The 16,009-nt window shown below is 41.3% G+C and overlaps 2 protein-coding genes across 5 annotated transcripts in view; both read left to right on the top strand.

Annotated features, from left to right (window-relative positions):
- Positions 1 to 16,009, top strand: part of LOC114666113 (spectrin beta chain, non-erythrocytic 1) — a 521,913-nt gene that overhangs the window by 293,782 nt on the left and 212,122 nt on the right. The gene's annotated exons all lie outside the window — the stretch shown is intronic.
- slc29a1a (solute carrier family 29 member 1a) overlaps positions 1 to 16,009 on the top strand; it is a 198,321-nt gene that overhangs the window by 21,564 nt on the left and 160,748 nt on the right. The window contains exon 1 of one of the 4 annotated variants that reach the window (XM_028820189.2): positions 2,889 to 3,051. The exons of 2 other annotated variants lie outside the window; for them this stretch is intronic. The gene's annotated coding sequence lies outside the window, so the exon portion shown is untranslated. Of the gene's footprint in view, positions 1 to 2,888; positions 3,052 to 16,009 lie in introns of those variants that run through there. One more of the 4 variants, XM_051919213.1, reaches the window with a different exon arrangement.

Here is a 16,009-nt window from a genome sequence, read left to right as displayed (position 1 = left end):
CACTACCCGCTGGGCAATCCACTTTAACTTGGCACTGTTGGTTACTTCTCCTCATCCACTGTCGGCTTTACTTCAGTTTACTCCAGTTGAAGTTACCTGAAAATTTGATTAGTTGTTGGCTATTTTTGTCTTTTGGTGCTTGTTGAAAGCTATGTGTTTGTGTGTGTGTGTGTGTGTGTGTGTGTGAGACCCCGCTCGCTGCTGCTCGGCTCGTACGTCCGCTTTTTGTCCGCTTCCTTGTGTGATTTTAGGCTATACAAAAAATAAATTGTTATCTTGGAACACAGAAAAACTATAAAAGAAAGGGCAGAACATGTGGGAAGTCACATCCTTCACATCTTCTATAACTCTGTGATGACCAGTGTGATTTTCGATGCTGTGTTGTGCTCGTCTGGTAACACCACTCCAAGAGAAGCCCACCAAATCAACAAGCTAATTAAAAGGGCAAACTCAATTATATGACACACTCTGGAACCCTCTGGAGGTGGTAGCAACAGAGAAAGAATTAAAACAAAACTGAGTGCCATTATGAACAATGCTGCTCAACCTTTCTCAGACACCCTAACACTGTGAGGACTTTCAGCCAACAAATTATTCATCTGAAGTGTGTCAAGAAAAGCTACGTGAGCTCCTTTATACCAACAACAATACGTCTGTTTAATACCTCACTGGGACTAGGATAGCAAAGTTAGAAGTTTTTAGACATTCTAGTGTGTGATTGAGAGGGGTTTGCTGTTTGTCATAATATAGTAATATTTATTTATTTATTTATTAAGCTTCCATAAAAAGCCAAATGTTATCCTTGAGGACAAATAAAGTGATATCTATCTATCTATCTCTCTATCTATCTATCTATCTATCTATCTATCTATCTATCTATCTATCTATCTATCTATCTATCTATCTATCTATCTATTACATTGTGCCTTATCTATCTATCTATCATATAGTGCTTTTCACCCCATCTATCTATCTATCTATCTATCTATCTATCTATCTATCTATCTATCTATCTATCTATCTATCTATCATATAGTGCCTTTCACCCCATCTATCTATCTATCTATCTATCATATAGTGCTTTTCATCCCATCTATCTATCTATCTATCTATCTATCTATCTATCTATCTATCTATCTATCTATCTATCATATAGTGCTTTTCATCCCATCTATCTATCTATCTATCTATCTATCTATCTATCTATCTATCTATTACACTGTGCCTTATCTATCTATCTATCTATCTATCTATCTATCTTATCATATAGTGCTTTTCATCCCATCTATCTATCTATCATATAGTGCCTTTCACCCCATCTATCTATCTATCTATTACACTGTGCCTTATCTATCTATCTATCTATCATATAGTGCTTTTCATCCTATCTATCTATCTATCCATCTATTTATCTATCTATCCATCATATAGTGCCTTTCACCCCATCTAACTATCTATCTATCTATCTATCTATCTATCTAATAGTGCCTTTCACCCCATCTATCTATCTATCTATTACACTGTGCCTTATCTATCTATCTATCTATCTATCTATCACATAGTTCCTTTCATATCTATCAATCTGTAAAATCAATTGTTTGAAGGTGCCTTTGGATGGTGTTCATATGAAACAGAACTCTGTGATGAGCTGCAATCATCTTCAGGACTGGCTCTTGCCTTGTACCCTATACCGCTGGTGATGGCTGCCACCTCTTGAATTGGATTTAGTGGTTTTCAGACAGTTATGCTATGAAGAGTAGTTATTCTCCATGGGTGCCATTAAAGTTACTTTTATTATGGCAGCTGCTTCTTAACTTACAGTGCACATCATCCTGGATGGGGCTCAAGGCATACAAACATTGACAGCATGTGGTTTTAAATGTAACATTTTTCTAAAGTGGGGGTCTCCAGCTCTGGTCCTGGAGTGCTACTGTGGCTGCAGGCTTTCATTCAACTCTTTTATTAATTAGTGACCAGTTTTTTCTACTAATGAACTCTTCTGCCTTAATTTAAACTGATTTGCTACTTAAGACTGCAGACCCCTTAACTATTACTTTTTTTCCGTAATTAGCAGCCAAACAATAATGAGATATATTGCCCAATACACATTATATGAATATAAAGACAGGCAAAGGTCTCAGTAATGTTGTTCTGCTCAGGTCCACAAAACATTTGAGGGTTTCTTAGAAAGAAGAAAAACAACACTTTTGGAAATGTTTGCTGTGGCAGATTAAAAGCTGTAACAAGCCATGGATTTAAAAAATGGGGTTAATTAACAAGAATCGGCCTCTAATTAAGAAACTGGTTGGAGTGAAATTGGTTGGAGTTTGAGGCACCGGCTTAACTGGTCATCTGTAGGCTCATTTGGGTCCAATTCAGAGGACTGAATCTTAAGAAACACATAAAATCAAATGAAGGGCAAAGAAGTTAATTAGCAGCAAAAGCTGGTACACTATAAGAAAGATTAAAATGAAAACCTGCATCCACAGTACTGGTCTAGGACTGGAGTTGAAGACCCCTGTTCTAAAGGACATTTTTTATTGTTTGCTTTTTAAAAAGAAGGTTAAACTTCTCAATACCTTGTGCTAAGAGTGGCTTGCAGGGGTACGTGAACAACTGCAGCTTTAACCTCAGGAGCTTTTCTGAACATACCGTTTCAATGGACCCATCTATTTCGGGAGCCCACTTGTCCCCGGAGTGTATCACCGAAAGCCGGCGGCTGTCGCGGCAGACTTTGGCTGAAGCTGCGCTCTGCCGGTTTCTCTTTCTTTCTTTCTTTTTCTCTCTTCCTCTTGTGTATTTCATCGCGTTCTCAGCCTTTTGCAGTCAGCTACAAATATTTTACTTGAGTACTGTCTTGTCACTTTCACGTTACACGACCTTGTGGAGGCAGGCCGCTGATTCGCAGATTCGGTGGTCCAAATGTGGGACGAGGCGGCCGGCAGGTGCGCGCTCCCGTCACCGAGGTGCTGTCTGGGAGTCGAATTGGACGGGACTGCAGCCCGCCGCGCTTTATGAGGAGGAGAGTGACTGTCCCGAATCTCTCATCATGTAAGTTTACGGGTTATTTTTTTCTTTTTTTAATTAACAACCTGATCTCAAACTGACTTTGATAAATGCTGTCTATTAATTGTCTCGACGCTGCGGATTTGTTAATCTCGTCATTCTATACATGCAACTCCCATTAAAGCGAATTTAACTTTCAGTGCGTTCTATAACGGGAGCTGTGAAGGGATGAATGTCCGTAGGCGGACGCGTGAAGGTCACGAGGAGGCACGCCACAAGACCGCACAGCCCGACTTCACGTACGAAAGCATCGACATCAGGAGACCGTTAAAAAAAACAAAAGATCCCGTTAGCCCCTACAAAAAAAAAAAGAGAAGAGCCGCTCGCACACGAAATGACAGTTTCGAGTTCTCCTTTGAAATCAAATGAAGGAGATCCATGATGTGGGGGCGGGGTGGCATGTAGCAGCTCTTTTATGATTTCAAATATTTGAACTAAAAGCAAGAAACACTCAGTCAGAGACTCTTAGGACGCTGCTTCTTTTTAACATCTAGTAAATAAAAGACAAGAGGCAAAGAAAAAGAAAAGTGGCTGATTTTATGGAGATATCTAAAATTTTCGTTACACCAGAGCATAACTGCAATCCCCAGGCAGTTGATTCGTGAAGAGACAGGGCAGCCTTACAGTTCGGTGTGAAATTATCGATTAAAAATAACAAGTAAAATGGCGATAATGTGGGGATGTATCAGGTTTACCTCGATGTTTAGTGTATATAAGGCTGCTGTTTATGTGGAATTAAAGCAGCAGATATCAGCAGTGGCTTTGTCATCTAAAAAGTTGACATCCATGCATCTACAGTTCCTTCAAAAAAGCAGTCACTATTCATTTTTTTTTTTTTTCACATCTTGTGATGTTGCAGCTTTAGGCTAAAATCATTTCAATTCATTCTTTCCTCCTCATCAAGCAACACTCTCCAGAAAGACAAAGCAAAAACAGGATTTTAGGAATTTCTCACACTGACACAAATATTCAGACCCTTTGCTGTGGCACTTGAAATCTGGGGCTGGTGCATCCCATTCCATTGATCATCATGGAGATGTTTCCTCACCATGCTTGGAGTCCATCTGTGGTCTGTGGTTGACTGGACTTGATTAGGAAAGCTGTCTATTGAAGGTCCCAGCCATGAATGAGGTTGAAGAACTACCTGCGGAGCTTATGCTGCGGCACAGATCTGGAGAAGGCTACAGAAAACTGCCTGCAGCATTGAAGGTTCCCAAGAGCACAGTGGTCTCCAGAATTCTTAAATGGAAGACTTTGGAACAACCCCGACCCTCTTTATAGAGCTAGCCTGCCAGCCATACTGAGCAATTGGGTGAGAAGGGCTTTGGTAAGAGAGGTTACCAAGAACCCGGTGATCACACTGTGTGAGCTTCAGAGAACCTGTGTGGAGATGGGAGAAATGTCCGGAAGGACAACCATCACTGCAACACTCCACTAATCTGGGCTTTAATAAACAGGCAGAAGTCTCTTCTGAGGAAAAGACACATGGAAGCCTACTTGACGTTTGCAAAAAGGTACCTAAAGGACTCTCAGACTATGAGAAATGAGATTCTCTGGTCTGATGAAACCAAATCTGAACTATTTGGCCACCAATTGTAAGTGTCATAGGTGGTGGAAACCAGGCACCACTCATCAGCTGTGCAATACAATTAAAACACTGAGACACGGTGGTAGCATCAACAGGCCGGGGGGTAGTTTTTCAGCAACAGGGACTGGATGACTGGACAGGGCTCAGGGAAAGCTGAAAAGAGCAAAGTCCAGAGATATTCTTAATGAAAACCTACTCCAGAGTGCTCTACACCTCAAAGTGTGCCAAAGGTTCATCCTCCAACAGGTCAATGGACAACCCAGGAGTGGCTTAAGAACAAGCCTGTGAATGTTCTTAACTGTCCCAGCCAGAGCGCAATCGAAGTCTTTGGAGAGGCCTCAATATGGCCGTCCATGGGCAGCCTCCATCCAACCTGACCGAGCTTGAGAGGATTGGCAGTGAACAATGGACGAAAAGCCCCAAATCCATGTCTGAAGCTTGTTGAGTGAAACCCAAGAAGACTCCATGCTGGAATTGCTGCCAAAGGAGCTTCAACAAAGGGCCTGACTACCTGTGTCAATGAGAAATTTCAGTTTTTTTAATTTTGAATAGATTTATAAAAAAAATTCAACAATCCTGTTTTTTGGCTGTTGATTCATTGGGGTGGGGGGGTGTGGGGGTGTGGGGTGGGTTTGGGATTTTAGCCCAAAGATGCCACATCACAAAATGTGCAAAATGTGGAATATTTTCTGATGGCACTGCACTTTTAATTAACTGGAGCCAGCCGGGACGGGGCACCAATCCAGTAGAGAGACGCACGTACTCCTTAATACAGACATATTTAAATTGCAAATGAACCTGACTTGCAGCTTTTAGGTTATGGGATGAACAGAACAAGGTGAGCGAGTATATGGCAGGACCAGGAAGGTCTGGCAGCCCATCCAGGAATGGTTCCTGCTGCATGGCCCTGAATTTTGGGGGTACGGATAATAGATGAATGGATACTCTGGTGATCGCAATAAAAAAAAAGGGTGGTACTGCGGCTCAGTGGGTTAGCAACCCAAAATCAAAAGAAACCCATTCTGGTCTAGGAAATATACCGATGGCTCATATACCACCTACAGCCTGAGTGCCCGTAACTTGTGACAATGAATGCCTGTGACCGACAGCTTGTGACATCGTATTCTGGCCAGGTATGTATGTGTAAGCAGATTGCACATATGATGGGGGCTGTACACCTCTTGCCTTGAACATAGTGTGTCTAATGTTAATGACTCGATGAGAGCCCACCACATTCCTGACAGACCGTGGCAGACATCAGCAACCAATCGGATTAGTGTTCTTATCACGGTCAAGTATTATAGCAGATACATCAAGCTACACAAGTTCAGCACAGCCCTCTCTGCTGACACACATGTAATTACAGAAGGCATAATTCCAGATGAGTGACCTCAGTAGGGCTTAGAGGAGTTTGGAGTCTTTGCACAAGCACAGAACGTCCAGTTCATTAACTGCAGAACAATGGCCTTGAGAAGAAAGCTTACAGACCTTCAAATCTCTGCAAATCTCTGCTTAATAAAGCAAATGTTGGTAAGAGCAACACTTGCGTCGGTCTTCTAGGGTATTGAAACACAGGAATGGATAGGCGTAAATGAGCAGCCCAACTTGTGATGGGCAGAGGATTCCTCTCATGATGGCCGTGCACCACTATACAGTATAGCTGCAACCAGGGGTGGTTCACTAGAAAGCCATCCAAGCCCAACATCCACAGGCGCAACACAGACAGAAGGAATATGACCAGTCAACCTAGCTGCTGCACCACTGGGTGACTGGGATTTTGTTACAGTTCAAGAACATGAACATCATCCAAAACTGACACATACAGTTCCTACCACATGTGCACTTCTGACAGCCAGGTATGCCATCAAAACCATCACCATATTCTTGCCACCAAAAAGCAGCCAAACATTCTACAAGAAACTGCTGCCCTGTGTTAAAAAATGCACGCCTGTTAAAATGTATGATTGTGTTGTTTAAACAAACTAGTAGGCCGCAGTGTATTTAGTCAATCGGTCATTACCCAGCCCACTATATCCTAACTACAGAGTTCACGGGGGTCTGCTGGAGCCAATCCAAGCCAACACAGGGTGCAAGGCAGGAACAAATCCCGGGCAGGGCGCCAGCCCACCGCAGGGCACACACACACACCCACACAAATGTATTCAGATATTGCACATTATTTAAAATCATAATTCATATGAAGACAAACATATACTGTATGTTTACAACTTCAGGGGTCCATTTTGGCTGCAGGTTCTTGTACAAACCAGTTTCACAATCATTTTACCTCTGAGTGGTCTCACTTTTTAAACAGCTTATTATGCATTTAATAAAGAGCAGCAGTGTGACATTCACATTTATAAAAAAAATATAGAAAATATATTTTTGCCACCGCTTCTTCTTTATCATTGTCCTATTAATTCACCCTTTTCTGCAGAGTTTGCATCCTGATAGTAATTAACAATGAGCAAAGTAGACATCAGGGAGAATGACACTGGTACTTGCTGGTACTTGGCCTTAAAAAGGACCACTTGGTGCACAGCGACTGAACCATCCATCTTTAGGAGCGCTTCCAGGCCACAACTCTGTCTCTCGAGTTCCCTCCTGTGAAACTCTGGCCCTGTTCCTCTTCTCTTGCTCATATTCCCTGACTGAGCAAATTCAAACTCTCCGTTTCCTCATTTGGGTTTTGGAGGCGCTGTCCTTCTCAAGCCTTTTAGCCTGTGTGTTGGTCCACACGAGGATTCTTCTTGAGACTCCCCAAGAACCACACACTAAGGAAGATGGATTTCAGAGGAACTGAGCCTCGTAGTTGGTAAGTGCCCACCTCCACTTAATACTCAGATTTGCTTCTTTTATGACCGACTTCTCCAAATGTATCTGTCCCTTCTGCCATTCTGCAGAGACCCTCTCTCTAAGTCAAGTCTGCTTTGTGGACATTACACTGTCCTTCTTTTTAGTCTGTCATTCACAAGGAGAGCAAAATGTTCTTCAACTGGGCATGTTCAGGATTGTGATGTAGATGTCTCCAGATCTTCCTCTCAGGACAGCCCACCTGAAGTGAGCCCCTGTGTGTATGGTTCAGGAATACACTCCTTTTTAATAACCACCTCCACTGCCCTTGCCTCAAATCATTAAGTGGTTCCTATCCCACTGCTAACACCTGTAACAACCTGGTGGGGTAGCAATTTGACAACGCTGGCAATAGGTGGCCCTTCAAATGGCTTCATCTTCATCCTCAGCAGTGTGTCAAATCATCTACTCCCCCTATCATGCTGCTCCTCCCAAGAGACTTCATTCCAGTCTCCAAACCAGTCTCGCTCTTCCACTTGCTCCAGTTTGGAGTCCTTTTCTCTCTGTCTCTCTGTCTGCTTAAATGTGGTCCAGTGTTGAAAGGTTCTCTTCACTTCCCACCTACTTTATCCAATATATGCCAGGATCTTAACTTGAGACTCCTTGAGAACCTTGTACCAAAGGCCAGGGCCGTCTTAACAGCATCATAGGGCCACGGGCAATGTAGTCCACTGAGGGCCCTTTTTGATAGCAAAACAGAAACGTCAGAAACATTGTGGGCCCCTATGCTCCTGGGGCCCCTGGCCAGTGCCCATTGTGCCCGTATATTAAGACGGCCCTGCCAAGGCCAATGGATTTTAGTGGGGCAGAACCTCAAAAGTGCCCATGCCTAAAAGTGCTCTCTTTCTGCCCCTCTTTATGCTCTGCACTGCAACTTCTCCACGTCTGACAGTTCACAGACAGATTCTTTTTCTCAGGTTTGGATCACACAGACATTACAGTAGACCTGTGAACTGGACTAAGCAAATTTAACAAGTTAGACAATAACTATGTGCATGGTGTAAAATTCAGGTGTGTTCTGTGACTAAGGTAACTGATTTGAAGGTTGGAGCATTTCATATTTTTTATTTACTTCATCCAAGAGTCATTTGTTACATTATATATTTATGTACCTAAAATTGGAGAGATGGAAAAATAATGTTCTACTGCTTCTCTGTCTATGGTTAGTTTCGTCTGAGTTTGTTTAAGTGAGTTTGAAAATGGATAGATTGATTGATGCATAAATTTAAAAGCATATATGAATCTTCACAAGACTGGTTCCTGCTTTGCTTCTGATGATGTTGAAATAAGTTCACATTCTCTATGGCTTAGAATAGAAAAATGGAAATTCAGATAATGGATGGATGGATGAGTCAAGATAACGGTAGATGTAGACCGGTATGAAGACCACCTGCTCGTAGACACTTTTGATAGTTTCTCATTATGTGCTTCTCCACCTCACCTGTATACACACCTGTACTGGTGTTACATTTGCCCCAGGGACATCTTAACAGCTTCATAAACCCCCAGGCAAAGTAATGTGCTGGGGTCCCTGTTTTGATAGCAAAACAGAAACATACATAGGTGTCAGAAACATTGTGGGTCCCTATGCTCCTGGGGTCCTCAGCCAGTGCCCATTGAACCCATACGTTAAGACGGCCCTGATTTGCTCCATTTTTGGTCCTAATTCTGGCAGCACAGCCATTAATATCCATACTGGGATGTTCCTCCCAACCATCAATCTAAAGATTGGATTAAGTAGAATGGAAAAAATGGATGAATGGACATTTTTTTAGTTTCAGGTATTGAAGCATTACTAACTCTTTATGATTTTTTTAAGTGAAATATGGAGTGGAATTGCAATTGTAGACATTACTGTTGGGTGAAGAATTGAAGTGGTATATTACAAACCCTGTCATTTTCATCCACTATTATAACTTAACTCTCTCCAAAGCTGAAGACTTTGCAGCTAAGGTGTCGGGTACCACATACTGGAATTTAATCAGACCCACTGGCACGAATGAGACCAGGTCTGGATCCACTTCAGCCTTGCCACGCACACATCTGCTAGGACCACCTAGTGGTTTTTCTAACTTTCCCATATCTGTGAGGTCATCCGCGCCATTTCAAATGCTGCAGATCCACGGGAGGGGGACCTTTACTCTGAATGACTTTGCTTCTTTTTATTTCATGTTTTCGTTTTCACTTGACCCACACACTATGTGATGGCTTCAGATGAGTCTTTCCTCAATGTCCCCCCTTGTATAAAATCTCTTCAGTCTTTCATCTCTTCATTGAGGCCCACTTATTTGTTTTCTGACGTATATTCTTATCTGAAGAAATTAATGGCAGCACTTGGGAGTGTTCTGGGGTCTTCTTTGAAGAGTAGTTTCCCTTTCCTCTTTGGAGGCCTGAGGAACCCATGCTGTGTCCTGCTTGTAGGGAAACAGGAGGTTACATCTGTCTGGCCTTGACGGCCCAGCAGCGGACATGAAATGAGAATTCCTGAGCAATTGCTTACAACTGCTTCTGACTGCAAGTAAGTAATCGGGTCCAATTCTGCCACACTTCTTAAAGGGAAAACGGGAAGCCCAGAAAGAAATCAACATATTTGTAAAAGGATTAGTGGGAATGTCTGAAGAGCAAACATCTGTAACTGTCACCTCGGGGACAGACGTGTGCGTCATACAATATGTGTGCAGCGTAAAGCACCTTGTGAAAGGCGCTACATACAGCACAGTATGGTATAGCTTTAATCTTTGTTTAACAGGAAACCACAATTTTGAACTAGTAAATACCGAAAATTCTGAGAATTGTGTTCAGATTGAATGCTGTGTTAGCCTCAGTGTACTGGAGCAGCCATTTATCTTCATATGGCTCTGACGTGGCACTGAACCGCCATTGATGATCTGGTGAAAAGTGTCTTCTTGTTGGCCAGCATGTGTCAGGCATGGTTCTAAATTCAGATTAAAGAGTAGCTTTCATCACTTTGCACCCAAACTCTTGATCAGTGGTTCCCAAACTGTGGCTGCAGGTTTTTGTTCCAACCAACGTCCGTTTTAAATTGGACTCTTGGCCCAATTAAGTGAGTCGTTATTTCCCAGGTTCTGTGTTTTTGAGTCAATGTAGAAATTACAAACTAGGTTTGGTAGATTTTTATTAAAATGTAGTAAGCAGTTATATGGGAATATGTAGTTTTTTAAACAGCATTTTCAACCTAATTTTCATTCTGCTTTTCCAGGTGTTCTGGTTTTTTAATTGATTATTTGCTAATTAGTGGATCTGACACTGAAGTCGTTGCTGCGTACATCGTCCTGGGTGTCTGCTGTGCTGGTTGATAATTGTCACTATTAGGGTTAAATGAAGGGAGCAAACTACACAGGAAAACAACAAAAGAGAGTTAAGTATTTATATGTTTAGAAAAAAAAGCATTATTTCTAAATATCTTATAAATTTAAAAACCATACTGCTGTGTTTTTCTGAATGCAGAATAAAAGAAGCGTAAAAAAGACCAGCTAATTTAAATGAGATCAGTCTTTATTGATGATCATCACTGATTATGAATCTGGTTGGTACAAAAACCTGCAGCCACAAGGGGTTCCCAGGACCGAGTTTGGGAACCACTGCTCTTGACTAATGAATATTTGGCAGATGATATTAATCAACAAGACTTACGAGACTGTGGTCCGGTATTAGAGCTTACATCTATCTATCTATCTATCTATCTATCTATCTATAATAATAATTAATTACATTTATATAGCACTTTTCTCAGTACTGTTATATAGTGCCTTTCCTTTCTATCTATCTATTAATTATATAGTGCCTTTCATATCTATCTATCTATATCTATCTATCTATTAATTATATAGTGCCTTTCCTTTCTATTTATCTCTCTATTAATTATATAGTGCCTTTCATATCTATCTATCTATCTATCTATCTATCTGTTATATAGTGCCTTTCCTTTCTATCTATCTATCTATCTATCTATCTATCTATCTATCTATCTATCTATTAATTATATAGTGCCTTTCATATCTATCTATTAATTATATAGTGCCTTTCATATCTACAGTATCTATCTATTGATTATATGGTGCCCTTCATATCTATCTATCTGTCTATTAATTATATAGTGCCTTTCCTTTCTATCTATCTATCTATCTGTTATATAGTGCCTTTCCTTTCTATCTATCTATCTATCTATCTATTAATTATATAGTGCCTTTCACATCTATCTATCTATTATATAGTGCCTTTCGTATCTATCTATCTATCTATCTATCTATCTATCTATCTATCTATCTTGACTTCTGTCCCTTGTGACCCTGGATGTTACATCTGGATATTGTAATTTTGCCTTTCAAATTATGGCTTGTTTGAAACTCTTCCTGAAGTTAGGTAGCAGTCAGATGGGCTCCATTTGTCCTCGTTCTCAAGAAGATGACCTGGATACGTGTGGCTCTACAACTCCACCATGCTTAGTTTTTTTTCTAATATGTTACTTCCACTATGTAGTTTTAGCAGTGGTTTAATGCAGAATGCAGATGACATTATTAATAGCATGTGTGTCTTTGGTGACCAGCACTGAACAACAGCAAACAGTCTCGTGAGGCATCATGGGACAGTGTTAACTTTGAAAGGTGCTACAATAAATTCCAAGTGTTCCTGTTTAACCCTCACTTCTAACCCTGAACAAGCTAATTCAGCTGCCAGTGCCCACATTCTCAAAATTACATGAAAAATGTACATTATATGTGAAGACTGTCTGGAAAAGGCTTGCTATTGAGATGAGCATTAAAATGAATTATAAAAATAAGAAAACTAACTGCATTGCTAGTGTGTGACCCTAGGTACTTTATTGGTTCCATGTAGTGTTGGGGTTTACCTTGTGCCCAAAGCTGCCAGGATAGGCTGAATTGCATTAGGCAGGTTTAAGAATGTTACTGTACTGTATATACAGTATAAAAGTTATGTCTATTGCTTTTCTCAGCAATATTTTCCCTTTGCTTCCTGTGGGAGTCTGTTTTCTTCTACAATTTTTTTATTTCTCTTTTAAAATTACAAAAATGGCAACAGGCACTCTTTAGACTGTTGCATTTTTTTGACGGCATTTTTTACTAATGTCTATATTTAAATGTTAAAAGCATAAACCCATAATTTCCCAACATTGTTTTCCAAGTAAATTAGTGAAAGAGGCCGACATTCTTGAGAGTACAATTTTCACAGAGCCTCAAAGTGCTAAATGTCTATTTTAGCACATTCTCTTGGAGTCCGTCCATTTGTACAAGGAAGACCCCTGGAGCCCACTGACCAGTCTGAATTATTCTGGTATACCAGACTGAGGGGGAACCTGAGCTTTTCATATGCATACAATATAGCTGGTTACACTTCTGGTTGAAGAAACACCTTAAGAAAGCCACGTGACAGCAATGGCTTCAAAGGAAGAACCCACTCTGGAAAGCCCCTCCAAATGCCACAGGGGGTTAACGGGGCAATTGGATATTGAAGTAAGATAAAGGTGATGGGAGGACTGGAAGAGGAGAATCCTTTTCCTTTTAGATTGCTGGGGTAGCAACAGAGGGGTCCCCACATTGAACTGTTGGAGACCTGCTGCATGACTATGGAGTGTAAGCAATATGGAAACGTACAATAAAAAATGGGGGCCCAGAAATTACTCTGGCACAGACTCAGAATATAAGGGGGCCTTCCTGACTCAAGTGGCAGTAACGGTAGTTGTGTCCATTCATGTCATGTCATTGTTTAAAGTGCTTAATGCAGACCTGGGTGGCTTTGTGATGGATGACTGGTAGAGCCTATCCCAGTTAGCAAAGGGCACAAGGCAGGAACAGACCCTGGACAGGTCGCCAGTCCATCCCAGAAGTACCACCAAGCATACTACAAGCCCAACCAACCTGCAACATGTTGTACATCTTCACCGTCATGATAGACAGGGATTTATCAAATGCCAAACTTCATTTTATTTAATAGAAAACACAAATCGTCTTACCTGATGCACTGGCTTACCCCCGTTTCTATGCTTTCTTTACCTAAAACCTTGTGGGAGAGACCCTTAGAAAAACTCCAGTATAGTTAGCAAACCAGAATGGTTGGAATGAGGAGAGAGAAAGAGACGGCTTGTAGTATTGGGACATGATGGGGATCTTCTTACATAATATGCTACCGTGGCTGTCCGTTTGTCTGTCCAGCATTTTAAATCACTTGTAGCTTGCAAACCGTTTGAATTATTGACCTGAAATTTGGTACACATATATACATGACGTCTACTATCCGCTTTTGGGCAGCGGCCAGCAGGGCGGCCATGCGACGCATGTGTACTGCCGTCATTCTCATCCCTACCACCTTCACCGTCACTTTGCCTCCCTCTTCATATCTTAAATCATTCATGAGGCAGATTGAACATTTAAGTGCCAGCTTAAGTGAAAACGTACTAAGTACTTGCAACACAAACACTGGCTTAATCAGTTTTAACGTGAAAAGATGCCAACGATAGAAGAGAAGAAGCGGGCCGCTAGGGTGGAGAAAAGAAGAGATGCTCAGAAAGCAGCAAGCGCATCAACCTCTGAGCAAACGAATGCTAAACATACAGAGAAAGAGGATGAAGACTAGGAATGCTCAAGTCAAGTGTATTAACTGGTGCAGTGCGCCATTACTGGTATTATACAATGTTTGTAATTTAGGTTCAGTGTTTTTGAAAGGTAAAAATTAGGCAGCCTTGAAAGGGAGGGATGAAGTCTTTTAATTTGATCTTTTCTGTTTCCACTTTGATCACCCCAACCTCATGTGGATTTTTCACTAAAACACTCGCTTTTCAAGCTTTACCTGAAGATACCACTTACTGACAACTTGAAATGGGAACGACACTTCTTAGCTACTGTACTGCCTAGATGGCTCACCGATGCCCTTAACGTCCTCATACATCTGAGGAAAGCCCCAATGTTTCCATCTATGCTCACCATGTTCTCCATACTGAGTGGCCACCTAACATCCTGGTACAGCACCTGCTCAGCTCAGGAGCACAAAGCACTGCCAGGGGGGCTTGAAGGCAGCGCAGAACATTACTGGCACACAGCTGCATTCTGTCCAGAACAAATGTAATGCACTATGCTATAGAAAGTCAAATAATATTATCAAAGACCTCAGCCATGTTGGTCAGTTACTTGTCTTCCTCCTCCATTCTGTCAAGCAATGCAGGGCCATTAGCACTATGACCAGTGGATTCAGTGATATTTTTAGTCTACAGATGATAAGGCAAATCGATGGCCACTCACACCGACGACTGTCCACACGTCCTCCTTGTATATGCGTGTTGCTGTTTTTAATGCATACTGCTGTATTTATTGTCGCTGATATCCTACTACTGCTACTAGTCTGTAGCCATTAAAAAACAGATCAAAACAGTGGCACCTTTCAGAAACAACAGTCATAAAATGGTGCCACTGTCAGGTCACAACAATAACACAAATTTTATAAACACAATAAAGCTACAGATCTACCTGTCAAGAAACTCTGCCACATTACACAAAGCAGTTGGACCAGATGGAGTTTCACGCTGTATCCTCAGAAGTGTCACTGACCACTGTGTTTACAGACAATTTGGCCTTATGCTATTCCTGTCTGCTTGCTTTTATCAAACCATTGTGCCCAGCCAAGGACAACAAAATCACGTGCCTGAATGGCTGAGGCTGGCTACAGACATTACGGTGGCCATGAAGTTCTTAGAAAAATGAGTAGTGACTCATATTAATGAAGAAAAGAAATTAGTAAAATGTCCCAAATTGCAAAAAAAGCATGCCAGTTAAAGTGAAAGCAGAAGAGTGGCTGGAATGAAAACCAGCAGTCACTATGGCTCTCCAGGGTACAAGCGTGGCACCCCTTGTTTGAAGGCATAATGACACCTTTTGATTTCGTTGGGAGTGTTCTGAAATTCAAAGAGATTACATTACCAATGTCCATTAAGATATCAGAACTGTCACATTTACACTGCATTGTTTATTCAGTACAGAGTGGTCCAGATCTAATTATGAAACTGTTCAACTGACAACCGTCTCCCCGCCATTTTGGAATGCAGGGCAGGTGCTGCCATCTATTGGCAACAAAAAGAATTTTAAGTGAAATCTCTATGTGCAGGGCAGGTGCTGTGGATTCTCTATGTAATAAACTTAATAAGCTATAGCGTAATGAAAATTGCATAATTAGATCTGGACCACCCTATAGTTCACATGGCGGACTCGTTCCTGCACAGTTGATCAGATGGAAGTTTAAAATAATCACTTCAGCTCATAATGACCTCATTAGCAGCCTGTAAACTACTGCCATCCTGTGTTATCCATTCCATAAGAAAATGAAAATGGCTACTACTAGCCTAATGGCTCTCAAATTCAGTCCTGGAGACCCCATATGGTTGCAGGTTTTTGTTCCGACCAGTTCCACCTTCTGATCTCATTTAATTAGTGATGCTTTACTTTCTATTTCTCTTATTCTGTATTCAGAAAAGAT

This window comes from Erpetoichthys calabaricus, chromosome 15 (genome assembly GCF_900747795.2).
Source record: "Erpetoichthys calabaricus chromosome 15, fErpCal1.3, whole genome shotgun sequence".
NCBI classification, from domain to species: Eukaryota; Metazoa; Chordata; class Cladistia; order Polypteriformes; family Polypteridae; genus Erpetoichthys; species Erpetoichthys calabaricus.
The sequence above is the reverse complement of the archived record's forward strand: the minus strand, read 5'-3'. Positions and strand labels throughout refer to the sequence as shown.